General features: G+C 37.3%; 1 pseudogene across 1 annotated transcript in view; it reads left to right on the forward strand.

Moving 5' to 3' along the window:
* LOC309629766 (endothelial differentiation-related factor 1 pseudogene) overlaps nt 1-13,318 on the forward strand; it is a 424,633-nt pseudogene that overhangs the window by 99,957 nt on the left and 311,358 nt on the right. Inside the window, exon 3 of the transcript XR_014249490.1 lies at nt 8,447-8,501. The product of XR_014249490.1 is annotated as an endothelial differentiation-related factor 1 pseudogene (transcript). The remainder of the gene's footprint in view (nt 1-8,446; nt 8,502-13,318) is intronic.

Here is a 13,318-nt window from a genome sequence, read left to right on the forward strand (position 1 = left end):
CAGAGGAAAGGAGTCCTCTCATATTATAGGCTTCAGGAAGTAATGTTACCACATATTGAGTATTTACTTTTTAACTGTGTATTTGTATTTTGCAAGTTATTTACAATCATTATCTCATGTAGTCATAACAATACTTTGAGGTAATAATTATTTTCTCACTTTATAAATGAGGAAACTAAGCCTCCAAAGGTAAATTGACAAAGGTTACACAGCTAATAAGTGAAGGAAGTGTAATTTAAATCCTATCTGTCTGATTAAAAAGACTGTATTTTAATGGCTACATTACATTGCCCTTCTTTAAGGACACTAAATCTCCATGATTTCCACCCTTGAATCCTTTATTACGTTGCAGATCAAAGTATTGTCCACACCAGCATTACTGTCTTGGTCTGGGAGCTTGTTTAGAAGTGCACAATCTCAGACCCTACACTTTACCTACTGAATCAGAATCTTCTTTTTAAGAAGATCTCCAAGAGCTTTGCACTTTAAAGCTTGAGGATCTAAGGCCATCCACACCTTATTTTAATCTTTAATCTTACTATCACGGACTCAAATTCTGACAGGTTTAGTTGTACTTCTGTGTTTCACCCATTCCACATTCATGCCTCTGTGTCTTTGTGCCTTCCTGCAGCATGGAATGTCTGCTTCCCTTCACTTTTCGCTATCTAACCAAAACCAGCACATTCCCCAAGAAGTGATTTATTCAAGTGCAACTTTTTTTCTTTTGTATTCTGATCAGTTGGAATTAATGATTCTTTCTTCTGGATTCCTACAGTCCTTAGCATATATTTCCACTAGAGTCTGTGCTGGCTTCACATTGGAAGACTGTCACATTTTTCTTCACATCCCTTCATGCTTGGCAAAGTGCTTTCTTTGCCATTGCAGGTGTTCAGTAAATGTTCATTGGCTTAATAAATAGTGTGAAGGGTTCATCTTTCCATGCTTTCTAGAAACTTTCAGTTTTAATTTCTTCTTTGATCTAACAGTTATTTAGAAGCATGAATCTTTTTTTTTAAATGGAGTATAACCTTTATTTGTGTGTGTGTGGTATGTAATCTTTTTTTTTTCCACATCTTTATTGGAGTATAAATGCTGTACAATGTTGTGTTAGTTTCTGCTGTATGACAAAGTGAATCAGCTATATGTATACATATATCCCCATATCCCCTCCCTCTTGAACCTCCCTCCCACCCTCCTTATCCCATCCCTCTGGGTCATCACAAAGCATCGAGCTGATCTCCCTGTGCTATGCAGCAGCTTCCCACTAGCTCTCCATTTTACATTTGGTAGTGTATATACATCAGTGCTACTCTCTCACTTCATCCCAGCTTCCCCTTCCCCCTCTGTGCCCTCAAGTCTGTTCTCTACATCTGCGTCTTTATTCCTGCCCTGCCACTAGGTTCATCAGTACTGCTTTTTTAGATTCCATATATATGCGTTAGCATATGGTATTTGTTTTTCTCTTTCTGACTTACTTCACTCTGTATGACAGATTCTGTGTCCATCCACCTCACTACAAATAACTCAATTTTGTTCCTTTTTATGGATGAGTAATATACCATTGTGTATATGTGCCACATCTTCTTTATCCATCATCTGTTGATGGACATTTAGGTTGCTTCCATGTCCTGGCAATTGTAAATAGTGCTGTAATGAACATTGTGAAACATGACTCTTTTTGAATTATGGTTTTCTCAGGGTATATGCCCAGTAGTGGGATTGCTGGGTCATATGGTAGTTCTATTTTTAGTTTTTTAAGGAACCTCCATACTGTCCTCCATAGTGGCAGTATCAATTTACATTCCCACCATCAGTGAAAGAGGGTTCCCTTTTCTCCACACCCTCTCCAGCATTTATTGTTTGTAGATATTTTGATGATGGCCATTCTGACCAGTGTGAGGTGGTACCTTATTGTGGTTTTGATTTGCATTTCTCTAATGATTAGTGATGTTGAACATATTTTTATCTGTTTGTTGGCCATCTGTATGTCTTCTTGGAGAAATGTCATTTAGGTCTTCTGCCCATTTTTGGATTGGGTTGTTTGTTTTTGTAATATTGAGCTGCATGAGATGCTTGTATATTTTGGAGATTAATCCTTTGTCAGTTGTAGAAGCATGAATCTTTTTTTTTTTTTTAATTAATTAATTAATTAATTTATTTATTTATTCATTCATTCATTCATTCATTCCTGGCTGTGTTAGGTCTTCGCCTCTGTGCGAGGGCCCTCTCTAGCTGCGGCGAGCGGGGGCCACTCTTCACCGCGGTGCGCGGGCCTCTCACCATCGCGGCCTCTCCCGTTGCGGAGAACAGGCTCCAGACGCGCAGGCTCAGTAGTTGTGGCTCATGGGCCCAGCTGCTCCGCGGCATGTGGGATCTTCCCAGACCAGGGCTCGAACCCGTGTTCACCGCATCGGCAGGAAGACTCCCAACCACTGCGCCACCAGGGAAGCCCAGAAGCATGAATCTTAATTCCCAAGTAGTTAACATTTTTTCTGGTCACCTTTTAATTATTTCCACTTTTATCGAGTGATAAATATAGATTTTACTTTTAGGAACTTATACATGGTAGAGTTTTAAGACTGGACATAAGAAGTAAAAAGAAAAAAATTTGAGAGGTGAAACATTTTATATACATTTATGAAATTTAGTTTATTTTTATATTCAGTTCTTCCATGTCATTATATTTATTACAAAATCTTTCCAATTCTGAAAGGTGTGTTAATATTATTATATATACATTATAATTATTATGAATTATCTAACAAACATTATATAGATTTCCAAGCCTTCAGATGCATCTCTTGAATGTACCGTAAGTTATATTTTAAAAAACATCAAAAATTTTTTTCCATCTTACTTTTAGACTGACATGCATTATGATATCTGTGTTTGAGTTGTACTATAGTTTTACCAGACATTTCCTTTAGCAGCATTTACATAAGAATTATAGCATATTTCATTTGCTACTTCTGATCTCCCTTACCCCCCACCCTCAAAACCCACAACTTTTCTTAGGGTAGACATGACATTATTGGCAGGGACAGATTCTTTTGTTATGAAGATAGTAGCAATTCTCCATTTTCAGATGTACAATAGTCTCAACAGTCATATCATAAGTTTATAAACTGCCAAGAAGTATCAGCCTGGCTACAGAATTAGCATTAAAAAATGCACGACCCTTTCCCTGTGTGTCTCTGTCTTCAGCTGCCACCTTTGCTATCTCTCAGCTCCATATTGTGAGTTGACCATGTGGTATAATAGCATCTGTTTGTGCACAGGGCAAGAGAGACTGGCTAGGAAGGTTTGGACTGGCTCAGACCATCGATGGTCTGGGGTCTCTTTGTTCTTGAGTAGTCTGAGAAGTGCAGTGAATGGGAAGACAGATAAAGGAGAAGATGTCCAGTACACAACTGTGAGATGTGACCTCATATAATAATTGAAGAGAAATGTTAGCTCCTACTGCCTAACTGGGTTTGGTTCATTTTAAAATTCTGTTTACTTTAATTAGGTGTACTGCAGAATGGGAGGCTTGCTGAGCTTGAAAATCTCCTGTCTCTCAAAATAGTAAAAGAAGGTTGGCCCCCTTGGTGATTCTTTGCCACTCTTCCACTCCACTCCTCATCCCCCAATTATTTTAGACATTAGTAGAACTCTTTCCTGAGATGATGTAGTCAGGTCCTTGCTTGTTTCCTTGGAGTCAGCTCAAATAGGTGTAAACACTATTTAATCAGCCCCCAAAAAGAAACCAGGATGGGGATAAGGATGTCTACAGGAGACCTCTTCTTGCCACACCCAACAAAAGAACAACTGGCTTTTAAGCATGTAATTCAATAATTTTGAATTATTTCAAAATTTTCATAGTTACTCTCATTTCATAAGGTGGCAATTTATAAAGTGTAGGGGCAGGATGTAGGGAGATAGTGCAAAAATCTGGGTGTCATAACAATAGCCTGCTGCTAGAAGGAGGTGTGGCATTTAGTTGAGGGTGAAAGTCCAGTCCATGGAAACCTTTCAGAGGGATAAATACCCCAACCTCTCTCTCTTTTGATGTATCTTTGCTGGTGCACATCCCATTAACTGTACCTAACTGAAACCAGGAGGAAAAGAGAGTTCGTAGATATTAACCATACAGGTTCATATGTATACCTCTTCCCCCACAGAGCAGGTGGAGAGTGGGTCTGGAAGGATCATTAGCATCCTGTCTGACCTTTGCTACTCTGAATCCTTCATGGATTCTATTTCCTCCTCCTCTCTACTATGTGCAGGTACTGTGTTTAATCATTGGTTCGTCTCTCTCAGAGTGCTCTTCCTTGGTGATCTCACCCTTTCTCACTTATAACTACCAAGACTCTGTCAGTCCTTTCTGAACCTTCAGTTCTAACTCTAGCTGGGTTGGTTTTTAGATTTTCTTGAAAAACCAAAACTGAAAAATAGATCATCTTCCTTCAAGTTCACTATTTATATGACTGTTTTGCAGTGTAAGAAGGACTGTGGTAATCTGCATACTATTCATTGAGAAAACTGTAGTCAGCTTAGGAAATAATAATTTTCCTCTCAACATAACCAAGGAGGATCAGATATCCATTCTATGACTTAGTGTTGCTGTGTTTATTTGATGTGGACAGACTGTACCTGAAACTGCTGTGTGATCAGCTAGGATTCCCACACGTTCCAGGGCATACAGGAGTTGAAATTAAAAAAAAAAATTCCTGCATTATAATGTGCAATCTAGAGCATAGCAATGACAACTATGTACCAGGTCAATGTCCTGTAACTCTGTTCCAATCCATTGGCCTAAGTATTATGACTCCAGAGCATGTATTCTTAATGCCTCACTACCCTGGGCATGGGAGATGGAGAGAAAGGGAGACAGACATCAAAGGTGATGCCAAAGTTTTGATTCCAAGTGATGGGGAGAATGATGAGAAGTCACGAAGGCAACAGGTTTGGAGGGGAAGATGAAGAATTTCATTTGAATCTGTGCTATCTGAAAGGAAGTGTCCATTAAGCAATTGGATATGGGGAGGCACTGGCAGTGTTGTGAGTTTAAGGAAAGAAATTGCATCCAGGGAGATAGACTTGGGAGTCATCAGCATAGAAGTGGCAGTTAAAGCTGTCATGAGCTTATCCCTCACAAGCAAGTAGAATCAGAAGGAAAAGGGGCTTAGTTTTCTTCACTTTCACTGCTACCATCTAATTCAAGACATCAGTATCTTTTGCAATAATCTCCTCACATTTCTCTGTTTTGCCTCTTATTCAATTCATTCTCCCACACTGCCCTCAGCCCAGGTGATCTTTTTAAATGTGGGTCTTCAAAGTTTAAACCCATCAAAGTTTTCTCATTACACTTGGAATAAAATTCAAACAATTGCTTAGGAAAGTCTAACAAGTCTCAAGTCCATAAGGCACATGCTAGACCTTCCATCTAACTTTATCTTATGCTGTTGTTCACTATTCTAAGTTCCTGTCATACTGGCTCTCTTTAAATTTCTGGCAAACTCCAAATTCTTTTCCACATCAGGACCTTTGCTCCAACTCTTCATCTACTGGTTCCTTTTTTTCCTTCAGTTATCAGCTTAAATGTCACTTGCTCAGAGAAGTTTCCCCTATGCCCCAAATGTAGAGAGTTCTCCATCACTACATCTTGTTCTTTTGCTTTATAGCATGTATCTGAGTTCAGAATTGTATAATAATTTGTGTTTACTTTAAAATACCTACCTCCCTCTTTGGAGTGTAAGGAATCCACTGAATACTCAGTGCCCACCACATAGTAAATACTCAGTTAAGTACTTGTTGAATGAATTAATCTATATTCATTCAAGTAATATATTTTAATCTATACTATAATCATCAATATCCTCTATCATTTATGTATTCTCCATATATCATTTGTCCATCTATCATTTATTTATATGACTCTGTACATGGATACTGAGTAACTGAAACTCTAAAGCCTCATTTTTTTGTCTCCCCACAGGTACAAATAGATCATTGTTATACTTTATGCAAGCAGCTGCAGATGAATTTCTGTCAAAATCAAATAAAGACAGTAACATTTAGATGGAAGACAGGAATGACCTTCTTTCTCTATGTTCTGTTTAGAAAAAAGTTCATTTCCAAATTGGCTATCATGTTGTCTATAAATATTATGCAAACTACCTTGAGTCCTTATAATGTAAGTTAGGTTATAATGAGAAATGAGTAGTAATGGCCCTGAAGTCAATTCTCTGGGTATGATTTTTTTCCAACATACTTATGGAGCAGTATAGCAGAGGTTAGGGTTCATGAAATAAGGAAACGTGGGGCAGAACCTCTTCTTTCACTAGATCTCTTTATTTTTTACTCCTTTCCTACCTTTTCTGTTACCTTGAGGGTAGATGGTGAGAGGAGGGTGAGTATAGGAAAAAGTGAAAAAGGGAGAGTATGGGAAAAAGTGAAAAATCTTACATGTAATCTGGCTGTAGGTGCCCCCTAATAAAGAAGCTACTGTGCAACGAGTGTATTCAAGCTGAGCTCTTACGACCCAACCTCAGTCTCTGTCCGTAGAGGTATACCTTGTCCCTCTTTCTCCTGGGTTTCTCTATCTGGCAGAAAATTAGTTTATGAGTAGTAGCTTGAGCCTGGTTATCTTCTGTGGTCTCCCATTGGCCCACAGGAACTCACATCCTTGTCTCAACAGTAGGGAAGTGTAGGCTGTTTCCCCTTTGCTTCCTTCTCTCTTTGCTGCCATCATGGGTAGCCCCAGACACCTTATTATCTTCAGGTGGGAGGCAAGCATACATCTTCCTGTTCTCAAATACTCCCAAATGCTAGGGGTCACATATCAGGTTCACTGTCTCAGAGTTCCAGCCTTGGTGGTCACATCAAGATGGGCCTCTGGATTTTGTAGTTCAGCAAAACCCCACCCCTGGAAGTGAGATGTTTGTCTCTTCTTCTCTAAGGTTCTCCCAGTCCTTAAGAGTGGTTCTCTAAGGGCTCTTCCACTGAGAGAAGAGAAGAAAGCCAGCGTGCTCTCTACTTATATGAATCCCCTTACCAAATGTTCTCCCCACCTCTGTCCTTTTCCCCTACAGTTCCTTCTCAAAACAGCAGCCAGAGTAATCCTTTGAAAAACTCGTTAGATTAGGTTACTCCTTTGCTAAGAATTTTCCAATGGTTTCTCATCTCATTTAGAATTAAATTCAGTGTTCTTATCATGGTCTGTTTGTTCCCCTTGATCTGTCCCTCACTCTTCCTTTGATCCCATTTTTCTGCTATTCCTTTTCTTTAGCTCATTCTGCTCCTTCCTTTTCCTTGAACACAGCAGGCTTAATTCTTTCCATATGCCTGGAATGTTCTTTCTCCGAACATCCATTTGGCTAGCTTCTTCATCTACTTCTATGTGGATGTCATCTTCTCAGAGAGACATTTGCTGACCACCTTATCTGAAATATAACCCTACCCCCCACACCCCATACCACTTTTGGCATCTGAGCAGTGTTGACAATGGATATCCTGAGTTTTTAAAGTCCATAGCCATTATTTTTTTTACTTGAATCTAAAATGAGTATGTAATTTTTCTACTTTATTGATTTGTTTAATGTATCTATTCATTTAGCTCATAAGTTCCTGGGAAAGCAGAATCATGACGATTTTTATTACTTCTGCAGCAAATAGGTACTTAATAAATGCTTTTTGAAGCTTGAAGGAAAATCCAGATAGACTGAATAGTTTTTGAAGCTCTCTAAGAAGCTCACTGCAGGATATGTAATTTACTGATTTATGCAGTTTGGTTATTGAAAGTTATGATGAATTTTTTGGGGGGGGGTTATTTATTTATTTATTTATTTATGGCTGTGTTGGGTCCCCGTTTCTGTGCGAGGGCTTTCTCCAGTTGCGGCAAGCGGGGGCCACTCTTCATCGCGCTGCGCAGGCCCCATTATCGCGGCCTCTCTTGTTGCGGAGCACAGGCTCCAGACGCGCAGGCTCAGTAATTGTGGCTCACGGGCCCAGTTGCTCCGCGGCATGTGGGATCTTCCCAGACCAGGGCTCGAACCCGTGTGCCCTGCATTGGCAGGCAGATTCTCAACCACTGCGTCACCAGGGAAGCCCTATGATGAATTTTAGTAGACTTCCTACACTCTGGTTTCTACTCTAACTCTCCCTTAATAACACTGTCAGATTGCAGTTTTTAAAGGACTGCTTTCATCATCTTCCTCCTTTGCGCAAAACCTTCAAAATCATGTGTACGTAGTTGTGTGTGACTATACATGTATGCATGTGTGTATCATGTTAAGCCAAAGCCTGCTTGCTTCCCTCTCCCTCCTTTCCTCCGTTCCTTCCTTTATCACTGTTGTTTAGTGAGCACCGTTATATATTAGGTCTATTGTTTTGTATTTTACCTGCAAAATTTCCCTATAACCCTCACAACATCTTGCAAGGATCTGTTATTATCCTCATTTTACAGATGGAGAAAATGGAGTTTGTACTGGTTAAGAAGCCTGTCTCAGGTTACTCAGCTGGTAAGTGGCAGAATTGCAACAGGAGCTAAATCTGTCTGTTCTAAAGCTTTGGTACCAGTGTTTCCTCAAACTCAAGAAATATACAGACTACTTTTATTTATTTGTTTATTTGAGTTTCATTTTTTCACTTTTTCATCGAGGTATAATAGAGTTAGAGTGAAGTACATAAATATTGTGTTCAGTTCAAGGAATTTGTAAGTATCTGTTCATCCAGGTAACTACCGTTCAGATCAAGATATATAATATTCCTAGTCCCTTAGGTAGACCACTTTTTAAAGACAAGAAATTTTTTCATAGATGTCCAATGCTGACTTAAATTATTTTTATTAAATTAAAATAAATAAGTAGAAAATTATATATAATCCTCTTATGTTTGTAGTTCTTGTACAAGCATAAAAACAAATTTATATATTTAATATAAATGAAGCTAAAAATTTAGCAGAATTTCAATTAGCAAAATTTAATAAGACATATAATGTTTTGCTGAAACCAAAGTCTGTCACCATGTGAATATAGTATTGGTTTTATAGATGGGTTTTTTGCATTTGCTATGCCTATGTCACTTTGTGATGTCATTTTTTTTTTCCACTTGAGTTGTCTCAGAACCTTTATTCATACACTACTCTATGACACCATTTTGACCTTGTTTCATGTGAATATATAATTTATGTCTTGAATCAGGTTCTGTTTTGTTCTCAGGAAACCTCAATAGTTAAAGTAGTTAGCACCAGTATAATCACATACATACAAGATGTGGGTACTGAACTCTCTTGTCAGTACTTGGTATTGAGGTGGTCATAGGGATAAATCTATCAATTATAAATCTTTACTTAGACAATCAAATAAATGAAAACACAAAATTTAAAAATTCTTTCGGAGGGAATTCTCTGGCGGTCCTGTGGTTAGGACTGGCACTTTCACTGCGGGGGCCCGCGTTTGATCTCTGGTCGGGGAGCTAAGATCTGCATGCCACGTGGTGCGGCCACATTAAAAAAAAAAGTTCTTGTGGAAAACCTTGTGGACTACTGGGGCTATGCCTGTAGAATTTCAGTTTGGGAAACACTGCGGTGCCCTGCTTACTCCGATGTCTGACACTCGAGGTCCACCATACTTGAGTCATTTCTACTTAGAAAACAACATTGGTGATAAAACCTGCCTCCTTCTCTGTTAGGCTGGTGTTGTCACTCTCTGAGGAATGTGTCATGGATATTCCTAGTATATGCCTTAACTTTATTGGAAAACCTTCCCCTAAGCTATTGCCTATTTAATGCTGACCATTCTTAAATTCACAGTTAACATTTCAACTTCTTCATGAAATCATTCCTAATCTCTTTAAGCTGTGCAAATCTCTTTTTCCTAGTATTGTGTCCATATTTTAGTACTGACCTTGTTTAGTTCATAATGATTTTTACAACTTAGCATAATATAATTTATAGTCTTAAAGTTTATTATATTATTATATATGTATTACTTTTAGTCTCTAACTAGATTTTAAGAGTTTGGGGTCAGGAGTTTAAGTTCTGTGATACTGTGGTATAGCAAAAAGAACACTGCTTTTTAATTATGGTTAAATTATTTATTAGCTCTGTGACTGGAAGCCTCATTGAAATTGTTTTCATATTAAAAATTGGCATTAAAAATTCAGGGGAGTTAATATGTTTAAGAAAGCCTATAATAATGACCTAGGAAGCAGAGTCTTAATGATGAATGTTTATTTACTCTTTATTAAAGATGGGTATGGCTATAGCTACATGAAAATTTACCAAGAAGTTAGAAAACCTGAAAGACCTTGAAACTGCTGACAATTACTCACTTTTGGTGATTAGCAAAACCATCAAAAGAAACATAGAATGGTTGATAAGTGACTTTGGAATCCCGGAGAACTCAAATGGTGAAAAAAAAAAGGAGCTATTACAAGTGAATAGCTGACTGAATATATAGTATCATGGGATAGAAATGGGTTTTCCAGACTAATTGGGAACCTGGAGAAAGTTGGAATATATCTTACAAAATCTGGAAGAAAACCTGCAGAGTTTTCAAAGAGTTTTCAACTCAAATTTAAAAGGAGTTGAAATAGAGATAGAGATAATTTTTATCAAAAACTTTAAATCCAAATAATATACAGGATAGCAGGTCTAACACTGACAGATCAATAGTGGAAAAGATGCATTTTCACTGCAGAGCATAAGGAAGAGGGTCATTAATAACACTTTTGGCCTTAAATGTCTCCATACCAATGCAGAACATAAGTAATGAAGAAAGTGAACTTGGAATGTTAAGACAAGGATGTAGTTATTATCTTGAGATTAAGGTGGGATGGGGTTTAGAATTAGAATAATGAAATGGCATAAAGACGCACTTTGTTCAAAGAAGTCAAAAGAATGGTAGTGTGCTTTGAATTTTTTTTTTTTTTTCAAAAAGTTGAAGCAGTGAAATAAACCTCTAGTCTGAGCATAATCTGATCAATGAGAGAAAACTGCTTGAAGGGTGAAAGTGTGAAAGACCATGGATAAGAGGGACCGTGTCATTTTGGAGTTTGTAAAACCAAAGAGAAAGGGAATGAGGGAATGTCTGGACCACTACGTCATGCTAAGTAGTGATAGTCCTTATTTATTGAAGAGTTACTAATATACAAGACACTGTAGTAAGTGTTTTACATTGAATATCTCATTTAATTCTCACAACTCTTATCCCAGTTTTACAGATGAAGAAACTGAGGCTTAGAAAGGTTAAGTAATTTTCCAAACATCACACAAAAATTTAGTAGTAGAGCCAGATTTGAATCCAGGCAGTCTGAATTTAGAAATATCTTTCTAAGAATTTAGATTTCTTAGAGTTTTTAGAAAAGATAAGTGGATTTCCTTGACCAGTGAATTTAAAAGAAAGAATCGCAGCCCAAAAGACCCAGAATAGCCAAAACAATATTGAGAAAGATCAAAGCTGGAGGTGTTGTGCTCCCTGATTTCAAACTATACTACAAAGCTACAGTAATCAAAACAGTATGGTACTGGCACAGAAAAAGACACATAGATCAATGGAACAGAATAGAGAGACCAGAAATAAACCCACACACTTATGGTCAATTAACCTATGACAAAGGTGGCAAGAGTATACAGTGGAGAAAAGACAGCCTCCTCAATAAATGAGGTTGGGAAAACTAGACAGCTACCTGCAGAAGAATCAAACTGGACTATTCTCTCACACCATGCACAAAAATAAATTCAAAGTGGATTAAAGATTTAAATGTAAGATCTGAAACCTTAAAACTTCTAGAAAAAAACATAGGCAGTATACTCTTTAACATTGGTTGTCATATGACATTGGTTGTAATATTTTTTTGGATATGTCTTCCTAGGCAAGGGAAAGAAAAGCAAAAATAAACAAATGGGACTACATCAAACTAAAAAAGTTTTGCACAGCTAAGGAAACTCTCAACAAAATGAAAAGGCCACCTACTGAATGGGAGAAGATATTTGCAAACAATATATCTAATAAAGGGTTAATATCCAATACATACAGAGAACTCATACAACTCCACAGCAAAAACAAAAACAAAACACCAAAAACCAAACAACATGATTAAAAAATGAGCAGTTGATCTGAATAGACATTTTTCCAGAGAAGGCATACAGATAACCAACAGGAACATAAAAAGATGCCCAACATCACTGATCTTCAGGGAAATGCAAATCAAAACTGCAATGAGATATTACCTCACACCTGTCAGAATGGCTATTATCAAAAAGGCAACAAGTAACAAGTATTGGTAAGGATGTAGAGAAAAGGGAATCCCCGTACACTGTTAGTGGGAATGTAAATTGGTGCAGCTACTATGGAAAACAGTATGGAGATTCCTCAAAAAATTAAAAATAGAACTACCATACGATCTAGCAATTCCATTTCTGGGTATTTATTCAAAGAAAACAAAAACACTAATTTAAAAAGATATATGCACCCCTATGTTCATTAGGGCATTATTTGCAATAGCCAAGATATGGAAGCAACATAAGTGCCCATCAATAAATTAATGGATAAAGAAGATGTGAGATATATATATATATACACACACATATATATATATATAAAACGGAATATTACTCAGCCATAAAAAGAATCAAATCTTGCCATTTGAAACAGCAGGGAGGGATCTAGAGGGTATTACGCTAACTGAAATAGGTCAGACAGAAAAACACAAATACTATATGATTTCACTTATATGTGGAATCTAAAAAACAAAGCAAATGAATAAATGTAACAAAGCAGAAACAGAGTTATAAATACACAGAACAACAGGTGGTTGCCAGAGGGAAGAGGAGCAGGAGGAGGAATGAAATAGGTGAGGGAGATTAAGAGGTACAAATTTCCAGTTGCAAAATAAATGAGTCATGGGTGTGAAATGTACAGTGGGGGGAATATAGTAAATAATTATGTAATATCTTTGTATGGTGACAGATTGGAACTAGACTTATAATGGTGACCATTTTGAAATGTATAGAAATATTGAATCACTATGTTGTGTAATAGGAACTAACAGTATTGTAGGTCAATTATACTTCAAAAATAAACAAATGAACAAACAAACTCATAGAAAATGAGATCAGATGTGTGGTTACCAGAAGTGGGAGGAGAAATGGGGGGCAGGGAAATTGGATGAAGGCAGTTAAAAGGTATAAACTTCCTGTTATAAGATAAATAAGTACTAAGGATATAATGTACAACATGATAAATATAATTAACACTGCTGTATGTTATATATGAAAGATTGTTAAGAGTGAATCCTAAGCGTTCTCATCACAAGGAAAAATATTTTTTTCTAT

This window comes from Balaenoptera borealis (genome assembly GCF_965194805.1).
Source record: "Balaenoptera borealis genome assembly, chromosome: 5".
Taxonomy (NCBI): Eukaryota; Metazoa; Chordata; class Mammalia; order Artiodactyla; family Balaenopteridae; genus Balaenoptera; species Balaenoptera borealis.